A 12,351-nucleotide genomic window follows, 5' to 3' on the forward strand; every position below is an offset into this window, starting at 1 on the left:
ACTTGTACACTCTGATTATGTAATTTTCCTTCCCCTTCTAGCATGTTGCTCTTCTCTTCTCTTTCCAGTCTTTCCTTAAGATCATCAAGACGTAACAGGTTCACTCCCAGGCTTTTTTGTCTAATTACATTCTTTCTATCCCCCTGATGAAGATAGGGTTCACTGGGAAGACATGTATCATCTCCTCATATGAAAAGTTTTTCTTAGGTCTTTTATCATTATTTGTTTTTGTTTACCTTTTTATGAGTCTCAGCTCCTGTGTTTGAAATGTAATATCTCTATGAAGCTCTAGTCTTTTCATCAGGAATGCCTGGGGGTCCTCTATTTCATTAAAGATCTGGTTTTTTCCCCTGTAGGATTATATGCAGTTTTGCTGGGTAAGTTATTCTTGGCTATAAGTTTACAGCCTTGTCTTCTGGAATATGATATTCTAAGCTCACTGTTTCTTCATATTGGTAGCTGCTAAATAGTGTGTGATCTTGATTATGGATCCTTGATACCTGAATTCATTTTTTCTGACTGTTTTCAGCATTTTTTTCTTTAAACTGGATGTTTTGAGTTTTGACTATAATGTTCCTGGGAGTTTTCATTTTGAGATTTCTTTCAGGGGGTTACTTCTAGATTGTTTCTATTTCCACTTTGCTCTTTGGTTCTAACAGATCTGGGTAGTTATCTTTTAAGAATTCTTGAAATGGAATGTCTAAGCTCTTTTTTTTGGTCATGGAATTCAAGTAGTCCAATATTCTTAAAATTTTTCTCCTTGATCTGGTTTACCAGGTCAGTTGTTTAAAGGTATGTAAATACCTCACACTTTCTTTTACTTCTTTCAGCCTTGTAATTTTGTTTTAATATTTCTTGTTGCTGTATGGAATCATTGGCTTCTATTTGGTCCATTCTAATTTTCAAGGAGTTTGTTGGTCAGGCAAGGTGTTATACCTCTTGTGTCAAACTATTAATTCTTTTTCCAATTCTTTCTTCCATAGGTCTCATTTCTTTTCTAATTTTTTTCCTCTAGTGTTCTCATTTTATTTATAAAAACATTCTAATTCTTATTTCATCTCTTCCAGGAATTCTAGTTCAATCTGTCCCCAAGCTATTTTCTTTGAGGTTTTGCTTGTAGATATCTTGGAGTCATTTTCTTCTTCCGGGTTTGTATCTCAAGCATCTATAGCAGCTTTTTATGACGGTATTCCTTTTTTGTTTGCTCATTCTTCAAACCTACTTCCTGAATTCCAATTTGATATTAGGGCCAGGCCATATGTATTTCTGGAGGGAAGGTGTGAGGGAGAATTGGGTGTTGTCTTATTCCAGGATCTCAAGGACAGCTAAGGCTGGAGACCAGCAGTGGTCTGACCCAGGGCAAATTCTTATTGCAGTCCCTCTGATCTCAGCTGTGCAAGTTCCTGACCTGGGCTTGGTTCTGAGTGAAAGTAGACTGCTGCAGCCTCAGCCCCTAGCAATCAGCCAGGAAGCTCTGCTGTTCAGAGTGACAGAAGTGCAGGCTCCGCTTTGGTCTCAGATTCCCGCTGCGGATATTTCTTTGCAGGTTTCAGATTGGACTAAGACCCCACTCTGCCCTGAGATCTCAGTCACTCAAATGCTGCTTCAGAACCTGCTTCTCTTTCAATACCCTGCCTAGGGCTGTGACCACTCCTTACCCCAGAACATCACCCCTTCATCAGGAATAAATGCAAAGTCCTACACTGAAATCCCAAACATCAGTTACCTAAGTACAGTATGCAGAAGACCTGATCTGACAATACTTCGTGTGTCAAAGTTCTTACGGATTTTTTAATTGATGCTAAGCTTAATACGAGCCATCAATCAATCTTAAGTATCTACTATATGCAAGACACTGTGCTAAGGTCTGGGGATAGAAAAAGAGGCAAAAGATAGTCCCTGCCCTCAAAAAGCTTACAATCTAATGGAGACAACATGCAAACAAATATATAAAAACAAGCCATGTACAGGATAAATGGTGATAATGAGCAGAAGGAAGGTGCTAGAATTAAGAAAGGTTGGGGAAGGCTTCCTGTAGAAGGTGGGATTTTAGTTGGGATTTAAAGGAAGCCTGGAAGGTCAGTAGTTAGAGAGGAAGAAAGAGTATTCCAGGCATGGGAGACAGCCAGAGAAAATGCCTGGATACAACAGATGGAGTATCTTGTTCCTGGAAAAGCCAGAAGGCCAGTGTCACTGGATCAAAGAGTATGTGTCAGAGAGTAAGGTGTAAGAAGACTGGACATTTAGGAAGGAGCTAGGTTATGATGGGTTTTGAATGCCAAACAATATTTTGTAATTGCTCCTGAAGACAAAAGGAAGCTGCTGGAGTATATTGGGGGGCAAGGGATGGGGGTGGGGGTGGAATAATGTGATAGGACCTGTGCTTTAGGAAAATCATTTTAATATGTGAATGCAGGATAATTTGAAGTGGAAAGAGACTTGAGGCAGACAGACCCATGCAGACTATTGCAGTAATCCAAGAGTGAAGTGATGAGGCCTGCACTAGAATTGGAGCAGCACCAGAGGAGAGAAAGGGGTGTGTTGGAAAGATGTTGCAAAGGTAAAATCAATAGACTTTGGAAACAAATTGGCTATGGGGGGTGAGAAATAGTAGGTAATCCAGGATGATTCCTAGGTTACAAACCTGAGGGACTGGGAGGATGGCATTGCCCTCTACAGGAGTAGGGGAGGGTTTAGGGGGAAAGATAATGAGTTCAGTTTTGGATATGTTGAATTTAAGGTGTCTACTGGACATCCAGTTTGATATGTCCAAAAGGCAGCTAGAGATGTGAGACTGGAGGTCAGCAAAGAGGTTGGGGCAGGATAGGTAGATCTGAAAATCATCAGCATACAGATGGTGACTAAATCCATGGAAGCTGATGAAAACACCAAATGAAATAGTTAGAGGGAGAAGAGAGGTGAGGCGAGGTGAGGCAAGGAGAAGAGAAGAGAAGAGAAGAGAAGAGAAGAGAAGAGAAGAGAAGAGAAGAGAAGAGAAGAGAAGAGAAGAGAAGAGAAGAGAAGAGAAGAGAAGAGAAGAGAAGAGAAGAGAAGAGAAGAGAAAAGAGAACCCTGAGGGATACCTATGGTTAGAGGCCATGATCTAGATGGAGCTCCAGCAAAGAACACAGAGAAGGAGCATATACAGTAGTGAAGAAAGTCAATGTAATCACAGGTTATATTAATGTATATATAGATATAGATATTACACTGTGAAACACAGATTATAGGACTATTTGTAATCCTACGTGCTGCTCTAGCTGCCAGATTTGTAGGTACATTATAAAGCTAAATACACCCAAGAAGGCCACAGGGAGGTTGCCACTCAAGGTTAAGATTGAAGGAACTGAGAGTATTTAGCCTTGGAGTAATGTTGTCAAACTCAAACATAAATGGATCCCTGTAGGCTGCATATTAACCTAGAAAACTGAAAATTAACATTATATATATTGTATTATATTTTTATTTATTTTGTTAACCATTTCCCAATGACATTTTAATATGGTTTGACTGTTGAAGTATGACACCTCTGGCCCAAGGAATGGGTAGGCTCAAACAGGATGAACAAACATTATGGATAAAAAGATCTTATAGAAAAATTCACTAGAAGGGAAAAGTAAATGAATTTCAACAAGAGTCCAAGAAAAAAGACTGGACATAGAACAAAACATCAAATCAAATAAAAAACATGTTAGTTAAAGGAAATGAAGGCAAATCTAGTGTCACTTTTCTAAAAGCTAGTTCTGGTATCAGCAATGGAACAGTCATCACTAAAACTGGAATAAGGCAAGTTCATGTATGCAAAAGTATGACTATGGGAAGAGTATAATAGTAGAATTCCTAAACCTGCTGAATACTTTGGTTAAGGTGGATGCTTTGAGCATGGGAGAGGAAATAAGCAGCTCTTTAAAGAACTTTAATGTGTCTCAAAGTTCTGCGAAGAAAGCAGGAGAAATTTTGAATTAGGGCAAGGAATTAATGGAAAATGAAATTCTTAGGTCAGACAGTCAATCAGCAGAAACAACAGAATAGGAAGCAGAAATAAGACCAACAAATAAGTCAGCTGGACTGAAAAAGGTACAAGCAGAGAAGATACAATTAGAAGACAGAACCTAGAGGAATAATTTGATACATTGGATTGCTTGGAAAATTCCAAGAAAATCTAACCAGAGGGGCGGAGCCAAGATGGCAGCTGGAAAGCAGGAACTTCCCTAAAGCTCTCCCCCAGGACCCTCCAAACACCTATAAAAATGGCTCTGAACAAATTCTAGAACTGCAGAACCCAGGAAATAGCAGAAGGAAGCAGGGCTCCAGCCCAGAACAGCCTGGATGGTCACTGGGTAAGGTCTATTGCATGGAGTGGGGAGCAGAGCCCAGCGTGGGCCACACCTGGACTAACCAGACCGGGAGCCAGGCAGAACAGGCTCTAGTGCCCTGAATCAGTGAGCTGTGGCAGTTACCAGACTTCTCAACCCAAAAAAAACAAAGGCAACAAAGAAGGTTAATGGGGAAAAAACTGTGGGGACAGAGTGAAAGGAGTTCACGGTTTGGCCACCACCCCTGGGAGCGGAGGTGGTGCAGCTATAGAACTACAGCTGCAGTTGTTTCTGGCCCCAGGCCCACCTGGTGGGAGGAATTAAGTGGCAAATCAGAGCTGGAGTGAAGAGCCTGCTTAAGAACTGAGTCAGGTCTGGGTTGGCAGTTCTTGGGGGAGGAGGAGCTCTGGTGTGGCAGAGCTTGCTGTGTAGAAATAGCTCTGAAAACAACTGTGCAGCCCCTCAAGCTTGGAACAAAGTACTCTCTACTCTACAAGCAGTCATACCCTGACGAAAAACTCAAGGGTCAAGTAGTTGACTGGGAACATGGCCAGGCAGCAAAAACGCACTCAGATTTAGACTCAGACTTTGGAATCTTTCTTTGGTGACAAAGAAGACCAAAACATACAGCCAAAAGAAGTCAACAAAGTCAAACAGCCTACATCAAAAGCCTCCAAGAAAAACATGAACTGTTCTCAGGCCATGGAAGATCTCAAAAAGGATTTGGAAAAGCAAGTTAGAGAAGTAGAGGAAAAATTGGGAAGAGAAATGAGAGTGATGCAAGGAAACCATGAAAAACAAGTCAATGTTACCTGCTAAAGGAGACCCAAAAAAGTCTAACCACTACTTTTTCAGGAAATTATTCAAGAAAATTTCCTAGAAGTAGTATAATGAAGGCATAGATTATAGATCAATAGAATTCATCAGATTCCCTCACGGAGAAATATCAGATTCAGCTCAACTAAGTCATGTCTTCAAAATTCCAGAGCTTCATTGATAAAGATTTTTATGAACAACTAAGAAGGTAAATGTGCACTTATAAAGGAATCCTAAATTGAATCAGACAAGATCCTTCATTCATCATGGAATAACAGAAAAATCTCTCTCTCTCTCTTTCTCTCTGTCTCTCTCTCCCCTGTATATTCAAGGGAAATTAAACTTCACCCCAAAGCTGTTTATCTAGCTAAACTAGGAAAGATATCAAAGATAAAAATCATATTTCCAATTCCCCACAAAACTTTAAAAAATATATTGATTCTCTTTTCTTTTTTTATATGACTGTCACATCCCACTCACTCTCCCCATTCATATGTACACACACACATACACACACATACCAGAACCCTTCCTTGCAATCAATAATATAGTTATGAAAAAGGAAGCATCACACAAGCCATAATTGAAAATATACTGTATTTCCCCATGTATAAGATGCACCCTTTTTCCAAAAATTTGAGATCTAAAAACTGGGTGCATCATATACAGTGGTTGTAGATTTTTTTACTTGCATTTCTCACTTTTTCACATTTGTTGTCTTTGCGCTCATTGTTTCACATTTGTTACCAGTATATCAGGTTATGTTTTGCCACGTTCTGCCCAGAAATGGCTCAGAAAAGATTTTTGTACAGTGCTGAATTCAAGTTAAAAGTGATCCAGTTTGCAAAAGTGAATGGAAATTGTGCTGCTGAACATAAGTTTGGTCCTCCTCCAACTGAGAAAACAATCCAAGACTGGCTACGGAAAGAAGAAACCCTACTGAAAACACCAGGGCAGAAGAAGGCCATGAGAGGCAAGTCAGCAAAATGGCCTGAGTTAGAGATGGAATTGAAGATATGGATTGAAGAGCAAAGGGCAATTGGAATTCCTGTGTCCACAAAGTTGGTTCAGCATGAGGCAAGAGGAACTGCTGATGAAAAAGAAGTTACTGATTTCAAAGGAGGACACAATTGGTGCTTCAGGTTCATGAAATGGAATGGACTAAGCATGTGAATACACACCAGACTTGCCCAAAAGATACCTGAAAGCTATGAGCAGAAGGTCCTTGAATTTCATCGTATTATTGTATGAATTTTATGATGAATAAAACTTGATGTCAATAACTTTGTGTAATATTTTTTATTCAAATTTTGGGCCCCAAAATTAAGATGCATCTTATACATGGGGAATGCAGTATGTTGTAGCCCAGTCAAAATGGCTGTCCAAAGGAAGGCAGGTAACCTGGTTCCCATGTGCCTACTCCAACAAAAACCTAAAATAAAAGCAGATCAAATAATGATCAAGAAATCCAATGGGAAACTATGGTAAGTGACTTTTTCCACCCCAGAACTGCAAAGTAGTTAAATACAAGGTAATTTGGGAGGGAAGATACTAGAAGTTGGGGAGATTGGGAAAGATTTCATGTACAAGGTAGTGCTTCTTACACATCTTGAAAGAAGAGAGGGATGCTGTGAGGAGGGAGTATATGCCAGGACCAGAGGATAACCAGTACAAACGATTGCATCTCACTGACTTCATCTTTGGAGAAACAAAATGGTCTAGCAGCTTTATCTCCAATATTTTCTTGTTTTGATGGAAGAAAAGAGGCTGTGGTACCATTTACCCACTGGTTACCATTTGGAGATTTTCCTGAACACCTAATTTCTTACAGTACTAATAAACATGAAGAGCTCAAGGATTTCCAGATGGGATGCAAAATTCCATCTTGGATCTCTTCCTCTGCTAGAGCAGAAATATTATCCTCATTATATTTAATTGCTCACATGAGCAATTAAAGGATAGCAATTAAATAGCAATTAAAGGGAAGATAAAAGGAATACATTAGAGTATAAAAGAGGAAGAAGAGAGCAGAGCTGGTTATTTCATATAATTGGGGTACATGAGAAGAAGAGGATCCCAACATGGGGGAAGGGGTGGAGGAGCAGGTATCTATTGAACCCTGTTCCTCTTATCTGAACCAGACAAAGCTGGACTTAACTCCTCCAGATAGTTTTGTTTATGTAGAAATACATAAAATTTAACAAACAAATAAGCAAGGATAGGGAGATGTGGGGGTTGAGAGGAAAGGTAAGACCAGAGAGTGGAAAGCCAGACAAATTTCTTAAGCTAGAATTTGTATGGCTCTTTAAAGTTTGCAAAGCACTTCACAAATATCTCATTTTATTCTTAAAACAACCCTGGGAGGTAGATATAAATATCCCCATTTTACAGATGAGGAAACTGAGAGCAGCCGGAGACTAACTGAGTTGCCCAGGGTCACACAGCTAGTAAATGTCTGCAGTTGAACTCAGATCTTCCTGACTCCAAGTCCACCATTCTATTCACTGTACCACCTAGCTGCCTCCTGATTCTGAATAAGGAATTAAAAGGGAAAAATAAAAATTAAAACAGGAGGAAAAAATTGGAACGTAAGGGTATACTGAACTATTTCTTTGACAACTGGGGAAGAGCTGAACAAATTGTGATATATAAGTGTAATAGAATATGTAAGAAATTATGAAAAAAATAGATTTCAGAGAATTTAAGAGCACTAATGCAAAGGGAAGTGAGCAGAACCAGGAGAACAGTTTGTACAAAGATGGCAATATTATCAAGAAAGAAAACTTTGATAGACTTTGAAAGAACTCTGATCAGTGCAGTGACCCCCCTTGCATTTGGCCTTGTGAAGAAGCATGGTACCCACCTCCTAAGAGGAGTGATGGCCTCAAGGTTCGGGAAGAAACATACATCCTTGGACACGGCCACTTTGTAGCTTCTTTTTTGCTTGACGATGCTTATTTGTTACAAAGATTTTTTTTCCCAACTTCTTTCTCTTGGTTTTTAATTGGAAGAGAGGAATCAGCAGGCCAAAAGGGCAACAGTGATGCCTCGAAAAGGGCCACTGAACTATTTTTTTAAATGTACAGAACAGAATGAAACAAAGTTTAGAAGGAAACAAAAAGAGGACAGTTTACAAAGTAGTATGTGAAATTTATTATGTGTGTGTGTGTGTGTGTGTGTGTGTGTGTATTTGCAAGCGGTAAGAGGTAAGGATTCAATTTGACATACAATCCCTGTCCAAGTCATTGACTAAACGTATTTAACGTAAACACTACAGGGCCCAGCATTAATCTTTGAGAGATTCCACTAAGACCCACCCCTTCATGTTGATGTTGAACTAGTAAAGACTATTCCTTGGGTCCAGCCGTTCAAGCACAATTTGCTTTCCAATTGGGTAAAGAGTGGCATCAGGCCATAATGGATAGAGCTGGCCTTAGAGAAACGAAAATCTAGGTTCATGTCCTGACTTTGACCCATACTGTCTGTGTGACACTGGGAAAGTCACTTAACTTCTCAACGCGTGCATGAAAGATGTATTGAGAATTTGGCATTCTAAAGCGCAAAAGACAGAGGTTTATGACAAAGAATAACTTAGGAAATGTGAAAATAATTCTATTGGGGGTGTGGGGAGCTGGGGAATAAACCTTTAATGAAATAGAGGACTTATAAGTATGTGTGACTCAAAAACCAGAACTGAGTACAAGAAGCCAAGAAAAATCTAAAAAGGTAAATACAAGTAAGCAATCAAAAGAGACTCTGCAAGAATGAAGTGTTTATATTCTAATGATCCTAATGTCATAAGGATCACAGAGAAAGTAAATCAGAGAAGGTCTAGGAGAATTGTTACTTTTTGATGATCTTAAGAGAAGAAAGGAAAAGGAAGGAAAACAAGAATAACTAGGGAAGAAGGGAGGGTAAAGGGTATGGAGGGGGAATTCTTACTTCACACTATCAGGGTTAGGGACAGTAGTCTATGCAAATGAGGATGGGGTAGAGGAAGAGGGCACCACTTGAACCTTGCTTTCAACTGAATTGGTCAAAGGAGGGTAGAACACACATATTTTGACATTGGAATAAATACTTTCAACTTAATAGGGAAATAAAAGGGAATAGGGAGAGAGAAAAAGAGAGAAAGAAAAGTGAGGTTAGATTCAGGGAGAAGTTAGGCACAAGCAGAACAAACCCTGAGCCTGGAGGGAATCATGAAGAGTATTCTAAAAGGAAAGAAAGAAAAGATGAGACCCTGTGGTTGGAGTTTGAGTGAAAAGAACAGGAGGGCAGGGGAACAGAAGCTAATTGCATCAAGTATAGAGCATTGGTGTTGAGCACATTCCTGTCCCTCAACACTCTTCTTTGTAAAGCAGGGGCATGGATCAAAAGTGGAAAAAGTATAAAATAATAGGATGGAGGGAAATAATGAGTAAAACTGGGAATGCAGATGAAATGAATTCACGCATGAAATGGAAGAGGTCAACAGAACGAGGCAGAAAGCAGAATCTAAAGACACACAGAATTAAAGTACAGGGCTGAAGCAGAATCGATTATGATTCAGTACAATTTTTTAAAAAGGCAGGGGGTAGAAAATATGATCTCAGACAAGGTAACAGCAAAAAATAGATTTCTTAAAAAGAGATAAAGGAAACTACATTTGATTGAGAGGTGCCACAAGCAATGAATTAATTTCAATACTTAACAAGTATATACTAAATGGCTAAATGAGTTACAGCAAGAAATAGACAGTAAAACTATAAAAGTGGGGGATGTCAATTTGCCCCTTTCAAGGTTACACAATAAGGAAGCAAGATGTAGCTTCTTCTTGAACCCAACTGAATCTCTTTTATTGATAAGGTCTTCTTTATATCAAATCAGAAAAGGATCTAGTTTCCACTGAAAGGGCAACAGAATAACTTTTCCTTAACAATTTTTTTATTCTGAATATAAATACCAAAAAGAGAACACTTTTCTACATACACTGGAACACACAAAGAGGATTCTATACGGAACCACAAATCTCCATTTCACATCACCTGCATTTAAAAAAAAAGTTTATAGCTATGTCTATACGTTACTTTTAAAAATTACCTGTTTGACTTCTCTTCTTTCTGAACTTCCTTATTTAGAGATCCTAAAACTAAACTGGCAGCTTCTAGTGAACAGTGGAGGCTGCAGATTTCTCCTCTCAGAAATTAATGTGCGGCTGAAAGATGTCAAGATGAGAAGTTCACTTGCAGTGAGCTCCCAAGGACATTGAATAATTGAACAATAAAGCCCCTGCAGGACTTAACCTCATACCATCAGATTAGCAAAGATGACAAAAAAGGAAAATAATAATTGTTGGAGGGGCTGTGCGGAAATAGACACACCAATGTGCTGTTGGTGGAGCTGCGAAATGGTTCAGCCATTCTGGAAAGCAATTAAGAATGATACCAAAAAAGTCACTAAATAGATCCAGTGCTACTACAACTAGGGCTATTCCCCGAAAGCAGAACAAATTCTGGATTTGTTCTATGAAGTTTGGATTCAGTCAAAGGGCCACACTTGAGGACCTAGAGGGCCGTGTGTGACCATGTGACCTCAAGGCCGCAGGTTCCCCACCCCTACCCTAAACAGACCAAGGAAAGGGGACAATACATATAAACATAATTATAGCAGCTTTTTTAAAAAAAAATAGAAGCAAAGAGCTAAAAACTTGGGGAGAGCCCATTTTTTGAGGGATGGCTAAACAAATTTGGTATATGAATGAAATGGAATATTATTATACATGAGAAAAGATGAAGTGGATAGTTTCTGTGAAACCTGGGAAGACCTGTATGAATACAGGTTAATGATGAAGAATTAAGTGAAGCAGAACCAATTAAACAATTTATACAAAAAAATTATAAAGCAAAATAATTTTGAAAGACCTGAGAACTCTGATCAATGCAAAGACCAGCCATGACGACAGAGGACCAAAGGTGCAGAATAAGACATATATTTTCAAACATGGTCAATTTATGAATGTTTTGCTTGACTATATGAATCATATATAATCATATATTTTTTTTTAAATGCAATTTATTTATTTAACATATTTGGTTTTCAGCATTGATTTTCACAACATTTTGAATTGCAAATTTTCTCCCCATTTCTACCCTCCCCCCCACTCCAAGATGGCTTATATTCTGGTTGCCCTGTTCCCCAGTCAGCCCTCCCCTCTATCACCCCCCTCCCCTCTCATCCCCTTTTCCCTTCCTTTCTTGTAGGGCAAGATAAATTTCTACGCCCCATTGCCTGTGTATCTTATTTTTTAGTTGCATACAAAAACTTTTTTTGTTTTTGAACATCTGATTTTAAAACTTTGAGTTCCAAATTCTCTTCCCTCTTCCCTTCCCACCCACCCTCCCTAAGAAGTTGAGCAATTCAACCTAGGCCACACATGTATTATTATGTATAACCCTTCCACAATACTCATGTTGTGAAAGGCTAACTACATTTTGCTCCTTCCCAACCCATCCCGCTTTATTGAATTTTCTCCCTTGACCCTGTCCCCTTTCCAAAGTGTTTGTTTTGATTACCTCCACCCCCATCTGCCCTCCCCTCCATCATCCCCCCGCCTTTTATTTTTTTTTTATCTTCCTCCCTCTTCTTTCCTGTGGGGTAAGATACCCAACTGAGTATGTATGGTATTCCCTCCTCAGGCCAAATCTGATGAGAGCAAGGTTCACTCATTCTCCCCTCACCTTGCCCTCTCCCCTCCTCCCACAGAACTGCTTCCTCTTGCCACCTTTATGCGAGATAATCCACCCCATTCTATCTCTCCCTATCTCCCTCTCTCAGTATGTTACTCTCTCATCCCTTAATTTCATTTTATTTCTTTTAGATATCTTCCCTTCATCTTCAACTCACCCTGTGTCTGCTCTCTCTCTTTTACATATATATATATATATATATACACATACACATATATATACATAAACACATATATATATACACATACATACACATACATACATATATACATAGATATATACATACATACACATTCACTTATATATATACATAAACACATACATACATATATACATATATATATATATATATATATATATATATATATATATATATATATATATATATATATACATATATATGGATATTCCCTTCAACTACCCTAATACTGAGGTCTCATGAATCATACTCATCATCTTTCCATGTAGGAATGTAAACAAAACAGTTCAAC

Source organism: Trichosurus vulpecula, chromosome 2, assembly GCF_011100635.1.
Source record: "Trichosurus vulpecula isolate mTriVul1 chromosome 2, mTriVul1.pri, whole genome shotgun sequence".
In the NCBI taxonomy this organism is placed as follows: domain Eukaryota; kingdom Metazoa; phylum Chordata; class Mammalia; order Diprotodontia; family Phalangeridae; genus Trichosurus; species Trichosurus vulpecula.